The sequence below is a fragment of the Suricata suricatta genome, chromosome 10 (genome assembly GCF_006229205.1).
Source record: "Suricata suricatta isolate VVHF042 chromosome 10, meerkat_22Aug2017_6uvM2_HiC, whole genome shotgun sequence".
NCBI classification, from domain to species: Eukaryota; Metazoa; Chordata; class Mammalia; order Carnivora; family Herpestidae; genus Suricata; species Suricata suricatta.
Window position 1 is genome coordinate 80,861,673 of NC_043709.1, and position 18,141 is coordinate 80,879,813.

Consider the following 18,141-nt stretch of genomic DNA (forward strand, 5'->3'; position numbering starts at 1 on the left):
CCGCCCGCCCGCGCGGCCCCGGGCGCTGGCTGAGGAGGAGGGGCGCGCTAAGCAGAGGTCGCCGCCCGGTTGAGCAATCCGACTATGCAAATAAGCAAGATTACGACAGCCAATAGGAGGCCGAGTCTGTCCTGACGCGCGCGCCCAGAGCCTGTAGTATTTATAGATCGTATTTAAAGAGCCCTTGGGAGTCTCCCCGGGCTCTGCTGGGTGGTGTCGGCGGTGAAGCTGCGGAGGTGCATTTAGCCCCGCGCGCGCTTGAGGTGGCCGAGCGGTTGCTGCTGGTCCCGTCCCAGTGGTGGTGCTGGACTTGGAGGAGCGTCCGAGACGTTCCACGGTGGCTTTTTTTACCCACTTCCCAGCCTCGGTTTCGGGAGAGGGAGGAAATGCTGCAGCTTCAGCAATAGTTTCACTTAACACAAAGCGGGGATGTGGAATCTCACAAAAGCTGGGGGGTGACAAGGAGACAGGGCGTTTGAACCGACCCCGCCCCGGCCCCACATTTGAGCCGCAACGGGCGCCGTTTCCTGGTGTGCTGGGCTGTGCTCCGAAGAGGCGGCCTTCCTGGGGGGAGGGGAGAACAATACCGCCTGAAAAGCCAAAAGTCGTGGAATTTGGGGGCGGGGTTATTGGACCAGTTAAAGTGTATTCGTGGGGAAAAAAAAAAAGCAAGATAGTGGCAGTGATTATCTTGGCTTTCAGTCGATTCATCTAAAGACTTGCCGGCCAGCAAACTGCACACTGCAATGCGAAAGCAGGAAACTGGCATTACGTCAGAAGGGAGAAGAGACCCAAATTGCAGCCCTTGCAACTGCTGGGCTGGCTTTCTTCCTCTCCCAAATTTGCCTTTTTTTTTTTTTTTTTTTTTTTTTCTTTCTCTCTTGGAGAGGTTTCGCGGGCTGGGGCACTGGCTGCCCCGCTGCGCGGCGCTGCGGGGTTTCACGCAAAGGGCCGGACGGATGGGGGCGCGCTCAGGGACTCCTCGCTGGGTCCCCAGAACTGCTACACTTCGCCCACCCCGGGAGCTCCTTAGAAGCCACAGCTAGTTCCTTTCACAGATAGCCCAGAGCTGAGATGGATTTCCTAAATTCCAGGAGAGGGTGGGGGGCCTGCACGGAGTGCTCAGCTGTTACCCTTAGTTCAGTGCGAGCTCAGGTCAACCCCGGGAAAGCAGGTGGTGTGTGGGGAGAAATCCCAACCTCGTGTAGAACTGAAGGACTTAGCCACACCTTGTCAGGGATCTCATTTCTCAGTATCGAGGGACGTGGTCACCAGAAACCTGGTCTCTGCCAGGGGCCCATCTTCTGAAGCCTTGTCATTGCTTCTTAGAAATCTCCTGACAGATCTGAGACAGGAGAATGTTGTGATTTGGTACATTTTTGCCTCTTGGAAATGAGTCTGAGGCTAGCCTCACCTGCCCTGCTGCTCCTTCGCTCTCCAGTTCAGGGCCCTTATAAGGTAACCTTAGTAACCAGTTCCAGGCTCCGGCCCCACTCCACCCCTGGGCAAAGCTTAACTCAAAAAAGGTGGTGACAGTAGCTAATGATTATTGACTGGTCTGTGCTAAGCAGCTTGCTGAGTGCTTTGTGGGACTTTATCTTACAATAGCTGGATGAGGTGAGTCCTATTATCCCCTTTTTACAAATAAGGAAACTGATTCCAAGAATCAATCTGTCCACGAGCTAGGAAGATGGGAATGGGGGAGGTTTGACTCCAGACCCGTGCGGTTAACTTCTCTGTAGATCTACATGGGGGAGGGGAGACGACTGTGGTCAGGGGAACGCCCAGGCTCACCCCACATCACCCCAAGAAGGCAGGAGCCTTTATTCTTCCCTGATATCTTGTCAATGACAGTAAACCTAACTGGCTCAGTCAGTAGAGCCTGTGACTCTTGACCTTGGGGTCATGAGTTCTAGCCCCGTGTTGGGGGTAGAGATTACTAAAACAAAACAAACAAAACCCAGTCCTGCTTAAACATGGTGGGTGTCAAGTGGAAGGTTTAGTCCTTTCATGTAAGAGAGATTGTTGAGAAAACCCAAGTTACCTAAGCTAATTTTCTCATTGCCCTGTGTTTGCAACAGTATCTCATAAGCTGTTTAATGAATAACTTTATATAGCACTTCATTCTTAGCTCAGGACATTGGATAATGTGAGCTCCTGTTCCCCCATGAAGCATATAGGAAACCTAAAGAACTGAGTGAGATCACCATGTAAGTTAGCATTGAGGTCATGTTCAGAATGACCCCACAGCCTAGTTCAAGGTCAGATGAGTCCTGCCTTTGTTGTCCCCCATTGGGTTGCCTAATCTCTCATTTCTGGAATCTAGGCAACAGAGAGAGCCAGAGAAAGGAAACTGCCCAGGCTTTTCGAGGATTGTGATCGGTGTCTGGGAAGGGAAATCCAAATGAGAAGAAGTTTAGAGCGACGAGGAGGTTGTATCTGTTTACACAACCACACTCTGTACACGAGCATACCTGGGAGATATTGCAGAGTCCGTTCCAGACCACTGCAGTAAAGCTAATGTCATAATAAAGCAAGTCCAGTGAATTGTTTGGTTTCCCAGTGTACTTACAAGTTATGTCTGCACTATACTGCAGTCCATTAAGTGTGCAGTAGCATTATATCTAAAAAAAAAAGTGAATGAAAAAGTGCATGCCTTAATTGTAAAATACTTTATTGCTAAACATGCTAACCATCATCTGAGCTTTCAGCAGGTTGTAAACAGTGATCACAGATAACCATAACAACTATAATAATTTAAAAGTTTGAGATATTGCAAGAATTAACCAAAACATGATACAGAGACATGAAGTGAGTACATGATGTTGGGAAAATGGTGCCAACAGACTTGCTCGATGCAGGGTTGCCACAAAATTTCAATTTGTTAAAATCAAAAACAAAATACAGTATCTGCCAAGTGCAATAAAACAAGGTATGCCTGTAACAGAAACAAGTTGATTTGAAAGCCAGACACCTGATAGAGGTTGAAACACAGTTCTGCCCCATCCCAGCTGGAAGGACTTAAACAAGCTGTGAAATGTGAGACCCAGTTTCCTCATCTGTGAAACGGAAGGGAACTTGCTATACCCATCTGCTGATAGATAGCTTTGCTCCTGATAGTCTCTGCTGCCTCCTCTTCCTCTAGTCCTTTAAATGCTGGTATTTAAAGATTAAAATCCCTGCCTTGGCCCCCTCTCATCTCACTCAGCATTCTCTCCCTAGATGAGTTTATCCAGGCCTTGGGCCCTGTTATCATTTGAAGTCCTTCTCTCTTACCTGGGTCTTTTTTTGTGAATTCCAGATCTGTGTATCTTACTATATACAGAAGTCTCTACTTGGACATGTCAAAGTTAAACGTTCCAAACTGAACTGGTCATTATCTGCCTCCTAACTACCCATGATAAATGGTCTGCTCTGCGTGTGTATACCCCCACACAGGTGTTCAAGTCAAAACCAAGCCAACTCCTCTCCCTTAACCAATATACCCAATTAATGGCCAACTCCTACCCTAGATAGGATACTTAGAAGTATCTAAGAACAGGGATTTTATTAGCTGCCTTCTGTCTACCAGCTCCTAAATCCTTCTTCACTGTGCAGCCATGTCCCCTTAACCAACCACATGCAGTGGTCTTCACTGCCCTCAGAATGAAGCAGGGCACAAGATACAAAGCCCCTCGAGACAGTCCAGACCTAGGTCTTGAGCTGCCCCTCTCGATTGCACTCCCACCTTCAGCCATTCTTAAATTCTTTTAATTCCATTAATGGCACCAAATTCTTTTGTTGGTATTTTTCTTTTTAAATGTTTATTTATTCTGAGAAGAGTTCAAGCAGAGGAGGGGCAGAGAGGGAGAGAGAGAATCCCAAGCTGGCTCCACGCTGTCAGCACAGAGCCTGACTCGGGGCTGGAACTCATGAACCGTGAGCCTGAGCTGAAATCCAGAGTTGGACACTTACCCAACTGAGCCACCCAGGTAACCCTTTTTGTTTTTCTGAGCTTGAGCATAAGTTATTTCTAGAATACTGCCCTCCATGTCAACTCATCTCTGTCCTTTCTTCTACCAGCTCCTACTGCTCTTTCAGTTCTCACTCTATGTTACTTCCTCCAGAAAGCTCTTTGACCTCCACTCAACTTCACTGTAGGTGCTCTTCCAGCTTGCTCAATGAACTACTTTCTCATCACAGCTTCTATACACTGTATGCTAAGTGCCTTTACACTTTGCTGAATCTGTGTCCCTATTCATGTAGAAGGAGGATACACCAGAATCATGCAGGGCATTTTGTTGACCTGCACCCACCTACCCCTCACCGCTCCCAATCCACCATGAGTGTGTTCTGAGCTGAAAATCACAACACAATGAGCCTTTGGCACTGATGAGGTTATGCTGTATTCCTCAAGTGTGTTAGGAAGGAAGAAAGGTTAAGAATGCTACATTAGGCCAGCAGTTCTACAAGGAAAGGGATGGCATTTGTCCTGTCCACCTTTGTTTCCTTCATGCCTAGCACAGTGTGAGGCACAGAGGAGAAGATACTCTGGGGGAAAGGAATTGCCAATTTACAGTCATTATCTCTCCTCATAACACAAATGTTCTGCCCCCAAGAGGCTCATATTTAGAAAGATGACACAGGTACATCCTTAGCCTCATACAAAGCAAAAATGAGAATGCCAGAGTTGTCCAACAGGAAGGCAGATGACGAGGCTGTTAATCTGCTAGCCTCTCAAAAGTGAGGGGAAGGTGAGGGAGACATAAATATTGACATTGACACTTAGGCCTTAAAGAATAAAGTAGGATAAACAGGCCCATAAGAAGGGAAAGGGCATGTCAAGTAGAGCAAACAGCAGTGGTGAAGGATGGAGCCAGGAAAGTTCTGCAAGGGGAAAGGTAAAAGTTGGGTGGTGTAGTAGAGAGGGTGACAGCAGTGGGTAGACCTCAGGGTGAAAAGTGAGCCTGGGCTGACCTTGGAGGACTTGATATGCTCATGCTAAAGAACAGGGATTTCATTTCACAGGTAGTGGGGACTCAGTCTCCCAGAACATTTTTTATTTAGGAGGAAAGTAATGTGGTTAGACTTATCTCCTTTAGAAAGGCAGCTGTGTGGAGACCAGACTGGAGACAGGGAAGCAAGTTGGTAGTAATTGCAGTAGTTCTAGCAAGTGATCATGAAAGCCTACAACAGTGGTTTTCAAACAGTGGGTCATGACCGTAAGTGGGTCCTGAAATGATTTTAGTGGGTCACAACCTGCATTTAGAAAAAAATAGATCTGAATGGAAAAAATATCAGATATCTCAGGTAATAAAAGCCAATGTTTCATAAAACTTATTTTTTATTTACTTGCTTGTTGTGCATAATCTTCTGGGCAATTTGACTTTTTAATAAATCCACTCCTACAATGGATTTAACTAATCTTCAAAATGAATGAAGTACATTTAGTTAAAATTTAGTATTATTTCAGATAGAAAGCATGACAGGGTTGAGGCCATTCAGTATAATGTAGGGTTTACGACCTGAAAAATAGAAGAAATAAGATAAAAAAAAAGTAGCTAGGTTTAAGTCTTGAGTTAAGTTTCCTCTTGGTTGCAAATGATATCTTATTAGTGATTTTATTAAAAAATTTGAACTATGGAATTCATATCCCAGATCAGAATGCAAAATGTATTTCTTACTATCGGATCAGAGTTCAAGAATGCTTAAAAACATTGACTTGGAAGATTGGGACAATGGCTATGGGGTAAGAGGAAAGGATCAAGATATTAGAGTAATTTCTGATGTATAATTAAGACCAGTTAACCAACTGGACGTAGGAGTAAAGGGGAAGGAAATTAAGGATGATTCATGGGTTCCTAATTTAGGCTGCTGGGGCACATGGGGGTATAGTTCAGTCCAGTTCAACCAATATCTCTTGATAGGAAGTACAGAAACAGATGAATGAGGAAGGCATGACAGGGCCCTGGAGGCCCTCCATGTGGGTAAAAGACATGCATAACCAGGGTGTGTTAATAAAATATGGTAACTGCACTCATAAAAGTATTCACCAGTTGCTATACAAGCCCAAAGGAAGCCCAGGTTGGATCATCACAGAAGCTTTCTGGAGGGGACATCTTTGAGCGGAGATTTGAAGGAGAGTTAGCCAGAGAGGTACAAAGTCAAAAAAAAAAGTGACAAAGACCAAAGAGGTGTGGAACAGCAGGATGTTTGTGTGTGAGGAGTTGTGTGCATACACATGTGTGAATGTGTGTGTGAGCCAGTGTTCTAAGCCACTTGGTGTTACTAGAACATTGAGAGGATGCAGTTGGACAGGGATTAAGAGGCAGGTCCTGGAAAGCTTCGTCCATCATGCTAAGGAGCTCAGAGCTCTTATATGAGGTAAAGAACCTCCAAAGAGGTTTTTAAGAAGGTTAGTAATAAGGTCACAGTAAGGTGACTGTGTTTTAGAAAGCTTGCTTTGGCAGCATGTGGGAAGGGTCTTTATGGGGAACTAGATTGAAGATCAAGGGACTAAGAATGGGGACATTCAGTTAGTCCAGGTGAGAGATAATGGCCTGCAATAGGGCAGTGAGAGGGATGAAGAGAAACAGAGACAAAAATTGGCAAGAGACGGTCACTAATTGGATATTGAGGACTCCATCGGTCGGTGCCTAATCCAGAAAGAACCAATGCCAGTGAGTTTCATAGAAGATATTTAACATGGGGAACTATTTTTAAAGGTGTTAGAAAAATAAAAAGGGCTAATAGGAAACAGTTGGAAACCCCAAGATTAGGAAGAGCAGAGCTACTACCTCTAAGACTGGAGGGACCAAAGGAGCAGTGGTGTCACCAGAGCCCAGGAGCTGTGGCTGCCATGAAAAAGATGCAGTCAGCTCAAGTGACAAGAGGGGACGATGCCTTCTCCGGGTCCTGTTATCGCCACTGGCCAAGCCTGACTAGGGGCTGGTTGGCAGTGAGACCTTGCCTTTTCCAGGAAGAGCAAAACAGAGGAAAGTAAGAAACTAGATCTGAGCACAAAGAGCAAATGACCAAGGCATAAGGATATAGGAGAAAGAGTAGATTAATTCCTTCTTGCTATCTTGCTTGGACTGAGGTTGGGTGGTAGTGTCAGAACCTGAGATTAGGAAACCAGGGAACTGGTGGGGGTGAGGGGAATGAGGGAGGAGAGACAGAGAAAGACAAAATTGATCTAACTTTTAAAAATTCCCTCTTTGTAGTATTGTTACGTATACACAGGATTCCTAGGTACAATTTATTTTAAAAGAACAGTTCTAATAAATGGTAGAACAGCTTTATAAGTGCCTTTTAACATAGGGAAAGAAACCCCCATGCCCTGAAATGCACAAAATTCCCACCCCGCACCCCACCAGTGCTTGAACCTTCCCCTAGGTCTCATTTACAATGTTGGTGTTCACTAGCATTAGGAAAACAGGAGGAAGTTATTGAATCCTTACCGTATACCACTCACTATATGGTTTACATAGAGTTGTGCACAACAGATCAGACACGCTACCTCATTTAATCCTTGTAATAGTTTAGTAAGGTTGGAATTACTATTCTTTTTTTTTTATAGATGAGAAAACTGATACATAGGGAAGTGTAGTACTTCTTCCCCTCTTCCCACCTAAGCCCCTCAGCCAGTAAGCGTGAGCTGAGGCTGGGACTTTGGGCTGCCTGACTCAACTCAATGCTCACGCCCTTCACCTCTGACCATGAAACCTCACCAAATCCAACATGTTTAAGTCCAAATACAAAAAAGTGTGATAGTGTCATTGTGTCCACACCATGGACTAGTGAACATTCTAATGGGTTTTCTCACGTCTTCTTCACTAGAGAGTTTAACAGTCATTGTGCTTTTGTTTCTCAGTCTGTAAAATGGATATGCAGGAGTCAGGACTCTTATGGTGAAGTGACAGAAATGGAAATTCATGTAGGTTAAAGAGAAAAGAAGCTTAAGGCTCAGTTAACATAAATGCTCCAGGAGTGGGCTTGCCTTCACCATTGCTGGATAGGGCTCAAACTTTGCTGCCTGGATGGCTTTTCACTCTTCATCTCTTGGCTCCACCTCTGCTTTAGACTTATTCTCTTGCAGATTCTCTCCTGGTGCTAAGAAAGGTGGTCTTCCGCCATCCTGGGTTTACATGGCTTGCTAGGTTGTTGTCCCAGAAGAGGAGGTGGCCTCTATTCTCCAAAAGCAACACTAATCTCCAAGTCTCAGTTTAGACCCATGGCCACCTTGGACTAACCACTGTGCCTGGGGAAGAGGTTTCTCTGATGCTCAGGCAGGTGGTAGGTCAGCAGAGCTATGCAATTGGCTGTTCTATCAAGATGCCATGGAGCTGGGGTGAGAGGCTCTTGCTCAGAGTGAGGTCTATAGAGCAGCAACCCCCTCCCCAGATTTCCACTACAGGGAACATCTGAAACTCTTATTTTGCCTGCTTATCCTAACAGAATCCTGGACCTATTTCAAAATCACTGGATAATTGTGCATTCTGTTCTTCATTTGGACTAAGAAAACATTTCCTCACACCTTTTTTTTTTTTTTTTTAGCATTTTACTTAAAATTCTAAGCTTCTTTAGGAGAGAGAGTTAAAGCATCAGGGTTATATCTGATTCCAGGAAACATCCGGAAGCTCTCTGGCAACACCACTTTTCTACTCCTCACTATCTCCCCTCCAGACCCCTCCCACATCTTCCCACAAGGACTCTGAATCATGATTCTACAGAGAACCACTCTGTCTCTGCTCTTGTTATATGTGGTCATCAGGGTGGTCCAAGATCTAAGGCACTGTTCCGGCGCTGAGTCCTGCGAATTTTTTTTTTTTTTTTTTTTTTGGCAACTGACCCTCATTTTATTATCAAAGTATTTTAAAACACTTCAAAAGAAGTAATTAGTGGCATTTGATAACAGCCTTCTGCTGTTTTGCCATCTTTAATCCTAGCCCGGTTTATATTAGAAACCAGCCTAATGACCAAGATTATTCTTTAAACACTGCATTTATGACAATGCAGGTACCTCACAGAAAGGTGACAGGGACCCAAGAGCCAATAGGTTTTTTTTCCCTGTTGGCAAGGAGCCTAGGTTTAAGAATAAGTGTTACTACTGGAGATTCAAATCTGTCAGTACATGTTAAGTATGTCCTCTGCAATTATTCATAAAACTTGCTGTAACTTGCTATTTCAGTGAGCTCGATGACTATGTGAATGAGTTATTCTACTGAAAATATCTGCAACCGGTAAGCACACGGGCCTCCCATTAATGATTTTCCCAATAATAAATAATAGAATTATTTCTTCTTATAATGAAATATTTACATATTAATTCAGCAATCCTTAGACACTGCAGAAGCTCTCTATTTCAACCAGAGTTCCATTTTCCCGGTGTTCTTACATTGTGGAGATTCAGTTGATCTGGCTAGCTATTTTGGAATCAAAAGGTAAAAACAGTTCTCATTTATATGATTGTTGTTGCAAACCTTATGTTCCTATTTAAAAAAATTTTTTTTAATGTTCTCTTTAATTTTGAGAGCAAGAAAGAGCACTAGCAGAGGATGGGCAGAGAGAGAGGGAGACACAGATTCCAAAATAGGCTCCAAGCTGACAGCACAGAGCCCGACGTGGGGCTTGAACTCACAGACCATCAGATTGTGACCTGAGCCAAAATCAGACGCTTAACCGACTGAGCCACCCACCCAGGTGCCCCTGATTATGTTCCTATTTATTAATTCTGTGCTGTTATGGTCTGGATGGTTAGAACTTTTACATGTACATTCTCTATATTTTTATAGCCAAGAACACTGTTACTTCCACATTAAGACCATTTAGCCTTCTTATGGCTAAATAAATCCAGCACCCTTCCTGATCATTTTAATCCTTATTTTCTAGCTCCTTAATCGGTCTTTGTACTATGCTCTGTTCCTTTTCTAGTTTCTCTACATTCTGTTTTAAAAAATGAAGCCTCAGATTGGATGTGAGTTTCTAATATGAATTTGACCAACAATATATATGGAAAAATTATGTTTATATTGGAAAATATATATACTGGAAAAAGTAACTTCATAGTTTTTGCGTGTCATATTTCAGTTAGTATACTGTAGGGTTATGTCAGCTCTTTTTAAATAGCAGTTCTACATTGCTGACACCTTCACAATGATATAATGATATACCTTGAACACCTAGGTTGTACTGTAAGACTCCCTTTAAACTATTTTAAGTTAAAGCATAATGAAAATAGTTTTGGTGGCTCTACCATCCAAGAAAGATATCCTTCAAAATAGATCATCATCATCATAGTCTACGTTTTCAGTCTATTTTTTTCTTCTAGAAGTTAAAAACTTTTTGCAGTAAGTTGCCTAGCACCAATTAAGTATATGGTTTCAAAGTAAAATTTTACACCTATCCTATGTGTAATTTTAGACCTCCAAGCAAAACTTTTTATGAAGGGCTCCCCCTTTAATCTAGTACCCTCAAATATTTGGGGGTCCCCTCTTTTGGAAAGGGCTTTGACTTCTCACAGGCTTTAAGAATTTTCATAACCAAACCAGGGCACCTGGGTGACTTAGTCGGAAGCATCCGACTTCGGCTCAGGTCATGATCTCACATTCGTGAGTTCCAGCCCCGCATCGGGCTCTGTGCTGACAGCTCAGAGCCTGGATCCTGCTTCAGATTCTGTGTCTGCCTCTCTCTCTGCCCCTCCTCTGCTCAAACTCTCTCTCTCTCAAAAATAAAAAATAAACATTAAAAAAAAGAATTTTCCTAACCAAATAAAATCAGTCGATTTTCATAAAATTAGCATATCTTAGAAAAGTTTCCATTCAAAAAATCTATTTTTATATCACATGATTCACTCACTTATTTCCCTCCCTCCCACTTCTACTTAATCATGCCTAATATCAGTTTTAAATAGTCTTACCAAAACGAAAATAAAAATCTAAAGGTCCTGATCAATATTTTCTTATTTCAGGCAATGTTCAGTTTGTATGCAAGATGTAGCCTTCTCTTTGGAGTTCATTAGATTACCAATAGACGAAGAATTTCCATCTGAACCTACAATGTCAATTCATTCCTTTTAGCTAGGCTCAGGAGTCATTTTGGTCATGGTATTGATTGACAGTACAGTGCTATCATCCATTTAATGTTTGTCCATAGATGAGTACAATCCATTTCATTTCTGTATTGGTCAGGGTTCATTTGCAGAGAATAAAATCCACTCAAGCTTATTTAAGCAGGAAAGGATTTATTATGGGGTGTTAAATGACTAAGAACCATCGAAATGGCTGAAGAAACAGACCTAGAGGTTTAGCTTTAACAACAATTCACAAAACCCCTGCACAGACCTGACCACCAAGGAAGCTGCTGTCTCTTCTCCAGCCAGGAAGAGGCAGCTCCAGAGCGGCACTACTCATGCCGCCATCAGAACCCTTTGCGGCGACTGCTGGCTTCAGACCGCCTCACACTCATTATAGTCCAAACCAGCCAACCCGCGGCCCACACCCATGAAGCTAGTGACTAGACCGAGAGGGTGCTGTACTCAAGCTCTCACAGCAAAGCCCAGCACCTCCACAACTGTGTTGCCAACAGAGGCAACAAAAAGAGGGTTTGCTTTTCCAGAAGTGCATCTCATTGGTAATCCTGAATGAACTCTGGGCCCCAGCTACAAGGAATCTGGGAGCCTCTGCAGAACAGGCAGGCTTATTAGGAGGATGCTGAAAAGTATGTCCAACGCTAATCTACAAAAGCCTTCACAACCACAGTCAAGTGGTATCTTAAATTCATTGGGATGAAACTAAGTTATGCCTCTAAGCCTTGGGTAATAAGTGGAAATACTTTTTTAAAAATAAAATGACCATGACTTTCAAGGATAAATTAGAAATCAATTTTGTGACTGCTGTAGGGAGAAGCCTTTCCCTGTAACTCTTAATATAAACACATCTCCCAAAAAGATTTCGATGTAAGATTAACTATTATAATAGCAACAACCCTCTGTGATGACTATTAACGGATCTGTTTTGTCCCTTGTGCAACAGTCTGTGAGCATGTGCGACATGCATTACACTAAGGTAGGCACATCACAAATGAATAGACACATATCACATTGCCTCTTCCTTCAAAGAATTCACATGATGGTACAAAATAGAAATAAACATGACAAAATACATTCTCCAATTGAAAAAACATCTAGGTTCAAATCTCTCCTATTTTATTTACTAAATGTGTAACACTGCCACGTATGTATACATATATCAAGAAAAGTTATAATTTGATTGGTCTGTTACCTCAACAAACAGTAAAAAAGTATCTAAATCAAGGGAACTAATTAAAATGAATTCTTTTTAAAAATTGCCATACATAGAGACAGACAGGACAGTGACACACAGGTGTGAGAATGGCTGGCATTTAGAGGGCCTTTAATGACCTATGGCTTAAGTAGTTGCAATAATAAAAGCAATAGAGAAATTGTAGGAAGATACAATACATAATTAATAATAGAGCAAATGATGAAAGTTAGTACCCTGTAAAACATTTGATCATCTACATTGTAGGAACTAATTTTAGCTTAGTTTCTATCTGGACTGGTTTTTCCCATCAAGTTTTCTACAAAGAAGATAAAAAATTGGAGAAAATCATAAAACCTCCAGTAACTATAGCCTCAATTTTTGTTTGATGCCATAGTGTATTTTCAGCATGCTGTAGTTAAGTCTGAGAACATACTCTGGTCAAAATATGTAGTTAACTTTAACATTTCTAATATATTTCTGTCAGATATTGAGTTATAATTTACTTATGTTAAAATTCATCCCTTTTTATAACAGTTCAGTGAGTTTTGACAAATGCACAGAGTCACATAATTAAAATACAGAATGTTTCCATTATCCAGAAAGTTCCCTAGGGCTCTTGTGTAGTCTCCTCCCCTTCTCCAGAAACTCCTGGGAAACATTGATCTGTTTTCTGTGCTCAAGTTTTGCTTTTCCAGAACATGAAAAAATGGAATCATGCAGTAACAGTATTTTCTTTCTGGCTTTTTATATTACAGGAATTATATTTTATTTTAAATATATTTTATTATACATTTTTATATCTTTTAATAAAACATACACTTTGGCCTGGGACATTTAATAAGCTTTTAATTAACTTATAAATGTGTAGTTGCAATTACAGTTAGGGTACCTTTAATTGTCTTTGGCCTTTTACTTAAGAACTAAAGCTTTCCCCCTTAAAAAACTTTTATATTTCGGGCAGTCAACAAAATCCAGTTAACAAGATTTTTTGGTTGTTGTTGTAGTGCCAGAAGTAAAAAAAAAAAAAAAAAAAAATTGAAACAAACACAACAGACTTGCTTATTTTAGAGTTCACAACTGTTACTACGTATACATGAGGTAACCCATAGGAAAACGGTTACTTTGTAACCCTTTGAAAGAACTATAATGCAAACTATCTGGCACGCTTTGTTGTGGTTACAGTAATGTCTATGAAAAGCATGCCTTTTTCACTTGTAAGAGTTTCAGTTTTGCACTGTGCATTTGCCTTGATAGTAACTGCAAACAACTGTAGCTATTACCCTTTCAGTTCTGAAAGCAAGTTCAAAGTCTATCAAATTTATTGTCAGAGCACAAGGTGAAGCATACCTCCAAGCTTAAACAAAGCCTCTTAAATGTGTTTCTTGTTAGAGAGGTTTTTAAATGTCCCATTGGGGCATCTTAAAATTTGATTTCAGCTTCAGTTATACACATCTAACAGCTTAGAAGTAGGAGGAAAACAACATCTGAGATAGAATCCTTCTTTTGGTAACTCTCTGCACACTGCTAATCCTTTAGCTGGATATTTTCAGTCATCAATGACACTTTTTAAGAACAGTCTGATTTAGATAGAATTTCTATTTCACAAAAGTCACCCGTTTCTAGTCTACAATTCAATGGGTTTTTTTTCAGTAAATTTACAGGACTGTAAACCATCATCATAATCTAGTTTTAGGACATTTTTATCACCCTCAAAAAGAAGCCTTGAACCCATTAGCCCCAGCCCTTGTACCCCCAGCCCTAGAAAACCGCTAATCTACTTTCTGAATGACAATGATTTATAACTTGGCAGGATTTTTTTTAAATGCTGCAGCTAAAAAAGAACCATATTTTCATATTTACTCATGCTAAATTCTGTAATTTTAGACATGAATGTAAGACAATTCCTTGTTACCCTTGTTAGAATGCCTAGATCAATTTGAATTTTTCTAAAGATAGTTCTTTTTTAAAAAATAGGTTGTTTTCTCGTTCTTCCTTCTTTGCAATATTTAAAGCTCTTTCTTTGAATCTTTTGAACATGTAGCTAAGGGACAGTTGGTGTTCAGAAAAGCAAATACTAGCATGAGTGTTTCCAAAAACCCCTTCCTTTAGCAATTAACAAGTTTATATAACTAAAAATACTTGGGTAGCATGCATTTTCTCAACAAATTACTTGGTAAAAGTAAACACCGAAGATTCTAAAATATAAGAACAGCAGCACTTTTGTTGAATGTGTTTTTTTAAGGTGCAGTTCTGCTTAGCATTTAAAGGAGAGCCTGTTGGGTGGGAGAGAGGGAGATTGCCTAACTGCTACTTCTATTCTTTCACTAGTGACCTCAGCTCTACCTGAATTTTTACTACTGATAAATAACACAGGGTTTCTAGTTTTCTCTGCAACAAAGATCCCATTGGCTGAAGGCAGACATTTAATTATTACTGCCTTAGAGATACGCAGTTCTCAGAAGAGTAGATTCAACAGGAAGAAGGAACCAGAAAACATATTCCATTTGTGATAATGTGGTCTCACTTGACATCTCAAAATTGACTTAGAATTTCAGAAGAAAAGGTTGCTGTTAAGCTTACTGAGATACAGTTTACTAGTTTATATATTAGTTATTTATTGCTGTGTAACAAATAACTCCCCAAAATGTGGTGGCTTAAAACAACAGAAACATCTCTCATTTCTCATAGTCTTTATTCCTCCATGGGCCAAAATTAGGGAATGGCTTGGCTGGGCAGTTCTAGCTCAGTCTTCCTGAGAGGCTCTCTGAGGTGTCTCCTGTGATTGACCTCAAGTAAAGGCTTCAGTGGGGCTAAAGGTGGCCCACTCACATGGTTGGCAAATTGATGTGGCTACTGGCAAGAGATATTAATTTCTTTCCACATAAGCCTCTCACAGAACTATTTGAAAATCCATGACCTGGCATCTGACTTCTCCCAGAGTGAATAATACAAGAGGACAAGGCACAGCTTCCGAGTCACAGTGTTTGGTCACACAAAACAGCCTTGATTCACTGTGGAAGAAGATTATGCGCGGACATGAACACCAAGATGGTGAGAATCCCCAGGGTCCTTCTCAGAGACTGGCTGCCACGGCTTACGTTATAAAGCCTGCAGATAATCGTTAAACATCACGAAACTGCAAAACCATTAACATCTTTTCAAATATATATATATGTAATGTTATAGAAAACAGCAGAGTCCTGATGAAAATACATACCTGTTTCAGATTCTAAGGCAATTAGTCATCTATTAAGAACATGCTGTATGCCCACAACCGTGTTAGGAGCCTATCTTAAGGGATGTAAACAGAAGTGAAAGAGTAGTCTCAGGATTTTTTATCACAAAGACATCTTTGTAATATCTTTTCAGAAAGATGTATTCTGCCAAAAGTTAGATGGTGTCATGCCTGCACTTCCAAGTCCTTTTGAGAAATTTTGCTTTTCTCTTGCTCCTAAAAGAAAGTAGAATGCCACCAGCTAGAAATAGGGACTATTTAGGGACACCTGGGTGGCTCAGTTGGTTAAGCATCTGCCTTGAGCTCAGCCTTCATAATCTCTCAATCTATGGATTCCAGCCCCACATTGGGCTCTGGGCTGACAGCCCAGAGCCTGAATTTTGCTTCAGGTTCTGTGTCCCCCTTTCTCTCTGCTCCTCCCCGACTTGTGCTCTGTCTCTCTTTCTCTCTCTCTCAAAAGAAAAATAAACATTAAAGAAATTTTTAATAAAAAAAGAAATAGAAACAATTTTATCCCTTCATATTAACACCAGGTATGCTATGGCATGCCTTCTTTTCACAGAGAAATCTATAACTATGCTTTGTTTTAAATATTGGGATGAATCCAGCATAAGCAGATACCCTGGAATTTTCCTATTTTCTACATATTCTCACATGAGAAAAAAGTCCAAAATGTATGCACCAAACTGTTAACAGAGGACATATGATCAGTAACTGGTTATCTGCTTTACATGTTTCGTTTCTTCTAGAAACCACCTTCTTTATCTGATAAACTATTCCTCTTCTTGCTTATGTCAGTTATCCCAAATGGAAGCTACCATCATCTTTTCAATTCTCTCTGGCTACAAGAATTGACCGTTGTGCTCCCCAAGAGCCTCCGGCCACCTTGTTTTTCTAACCAGCTTCCTTTGAGAGGAGGAGAAAGGCCTCTTCTGTCTCTAGTCACAAAATGATTCTGGAGCTAGTGATGGTCAATTTCATTCTACGTGGAAAAGAGTCAGTCTGAGAGAATGGAGTTAACCTGCAGAGAGAGGCAGGAACAAGGCAGCGCTAGTCATGAGCCCCTGGTGTCCAGGTCCACAGGCTGTCTCTCACAGCTGGCTCTTCCAAAGGCTCAGTTACATGAGCAAATGAATCACCCTATTTGTTTAAGATGGATCAAACCAGGTTTCTGCACTTATATCCATAAGCCCTGACTAGTACCTCTGGAAATGGGGTTGGGGGGGTTATTCCACTTTCAATTTTATGCATTAATTACATTAATCAAACTGGGGGGGGGTGCTGCAGATGATAGAAACTCTATTTGAACTAGTATAAACAAAGAAGGAGTTATTGGATTATGTTCACAAATATAGTAAGGACATGTGTGTAGCCAACTTGAGAAATATCTAGAATCAAGGATCTAAATACCATAAACAATACCTGCTATTTTTCTTTCTGGGTCTCAGCTATATTCCCCTTGAATTGTGGGCTTGCCTCTTTTACTAGTGGGGACTTGGCCATGGCTGGCAGATTCTAGGCTCACATCTTCCCAGAAAGTTCTTCCTCCCTCATCTTGAATTAGCAAAAAATCTCAGGGAAGGATTCTGATTGGTCTGGCTTTGTCACATGCACATTCCTGCACCAATTACTGGGGCCAATAATGTAGTTACTATCATTGCTCAAATTGTTTCACATGCCCTCTCCTTGACCCTGTAGCCAAGCATGTGCAGTCACATAAGAACATGGCAGGTCCTACCTAGAAGCAATGTGTACAGTGATAGAAAAGGAATTGTTCTTCAAAAGAGCCGAGAAACTGGTTTGACTGGGTCACTAGGGAAGTTCACAAGTATGGCAGTAAATGTCTAACTTTTGTGTTTCCCACAATTCTATATTGTTCATATATCTTATAGCAAATGGGTACTACTTTGAGAAGATATTAAATCTATACTTATTTGGTTTTAATATTAAATGCCTTCTTCCTAAAGTACTATCAAATTTATAAGAAATCTCAGAAATCATTTGGTTTGACTACTATTAACACAAAATACTTCCTTATGTTGTCCTGGACATCTTCATATCTGCAGTCATGTGAAGAATACATGAAAATATTTTTCTCTTGGAAACAAAAAATTGAAACACAAGAGTGAAAACAAAAGTTGACTAACCTAGAAGCTATAAATTGATCAGGTGTCATTCTATTACCTTGGAAAAATGACTATCTCTCTGATTGCCTTTTCTTATTCAAAAGTGAAAGGAACAATAGTATTACGATTAATGTTTTAAATAGCCATAGGAGTTGGCAGGGGTGGAGGGCTCCAATACCTTATAAACACAATCCACAAGTAGTGGTTTTTATCATTTTCCTTGTACTCGTATGAAAATAATATCCATTCCAGTAAGTTAAGAAATTTGCCTGAAATGCTGAATGATAATTTAAATTCAATCAGTATATGATTTAGTATTTACTGAACACCCAACTTCTTCCAGATCCCTTATAGGAGACCAAATGTGGTCTGTGGTCTCTTGCACTTTTGAGTTCTTTAGTAAAAATCATATTTGCTGTTCAGGGACATGATAGTCTTTTGTCAGTGAAGTGCTTTCTGCCAAAGTAAAGTAAAAATTGTAAGTGGTATTCACGATTGTGAATATTTGAAAGGATGC

General features: G+C 41.0%; 1 long non-coding RNA gene across 1 annotated transcript; it reads left to right on the top strand.

Moving 5' to 3' along the window:
• The first annotated feature begins 1,583 nt into the window (after positions 1-1,583).
• LOC115305714 lies at positions 1,584-2,547 on the top strand. The gene is made up of 2 exons (XR_003914957.1): positions 1,584-1,617; positions 2,327-2,547. It is a non-coding gene; the product is annotated as an uncharacterized LOC115305714 (long non-coding RNA).
• Positions 2,548-18,141: the final 15,594 nt, after the last annotated feature.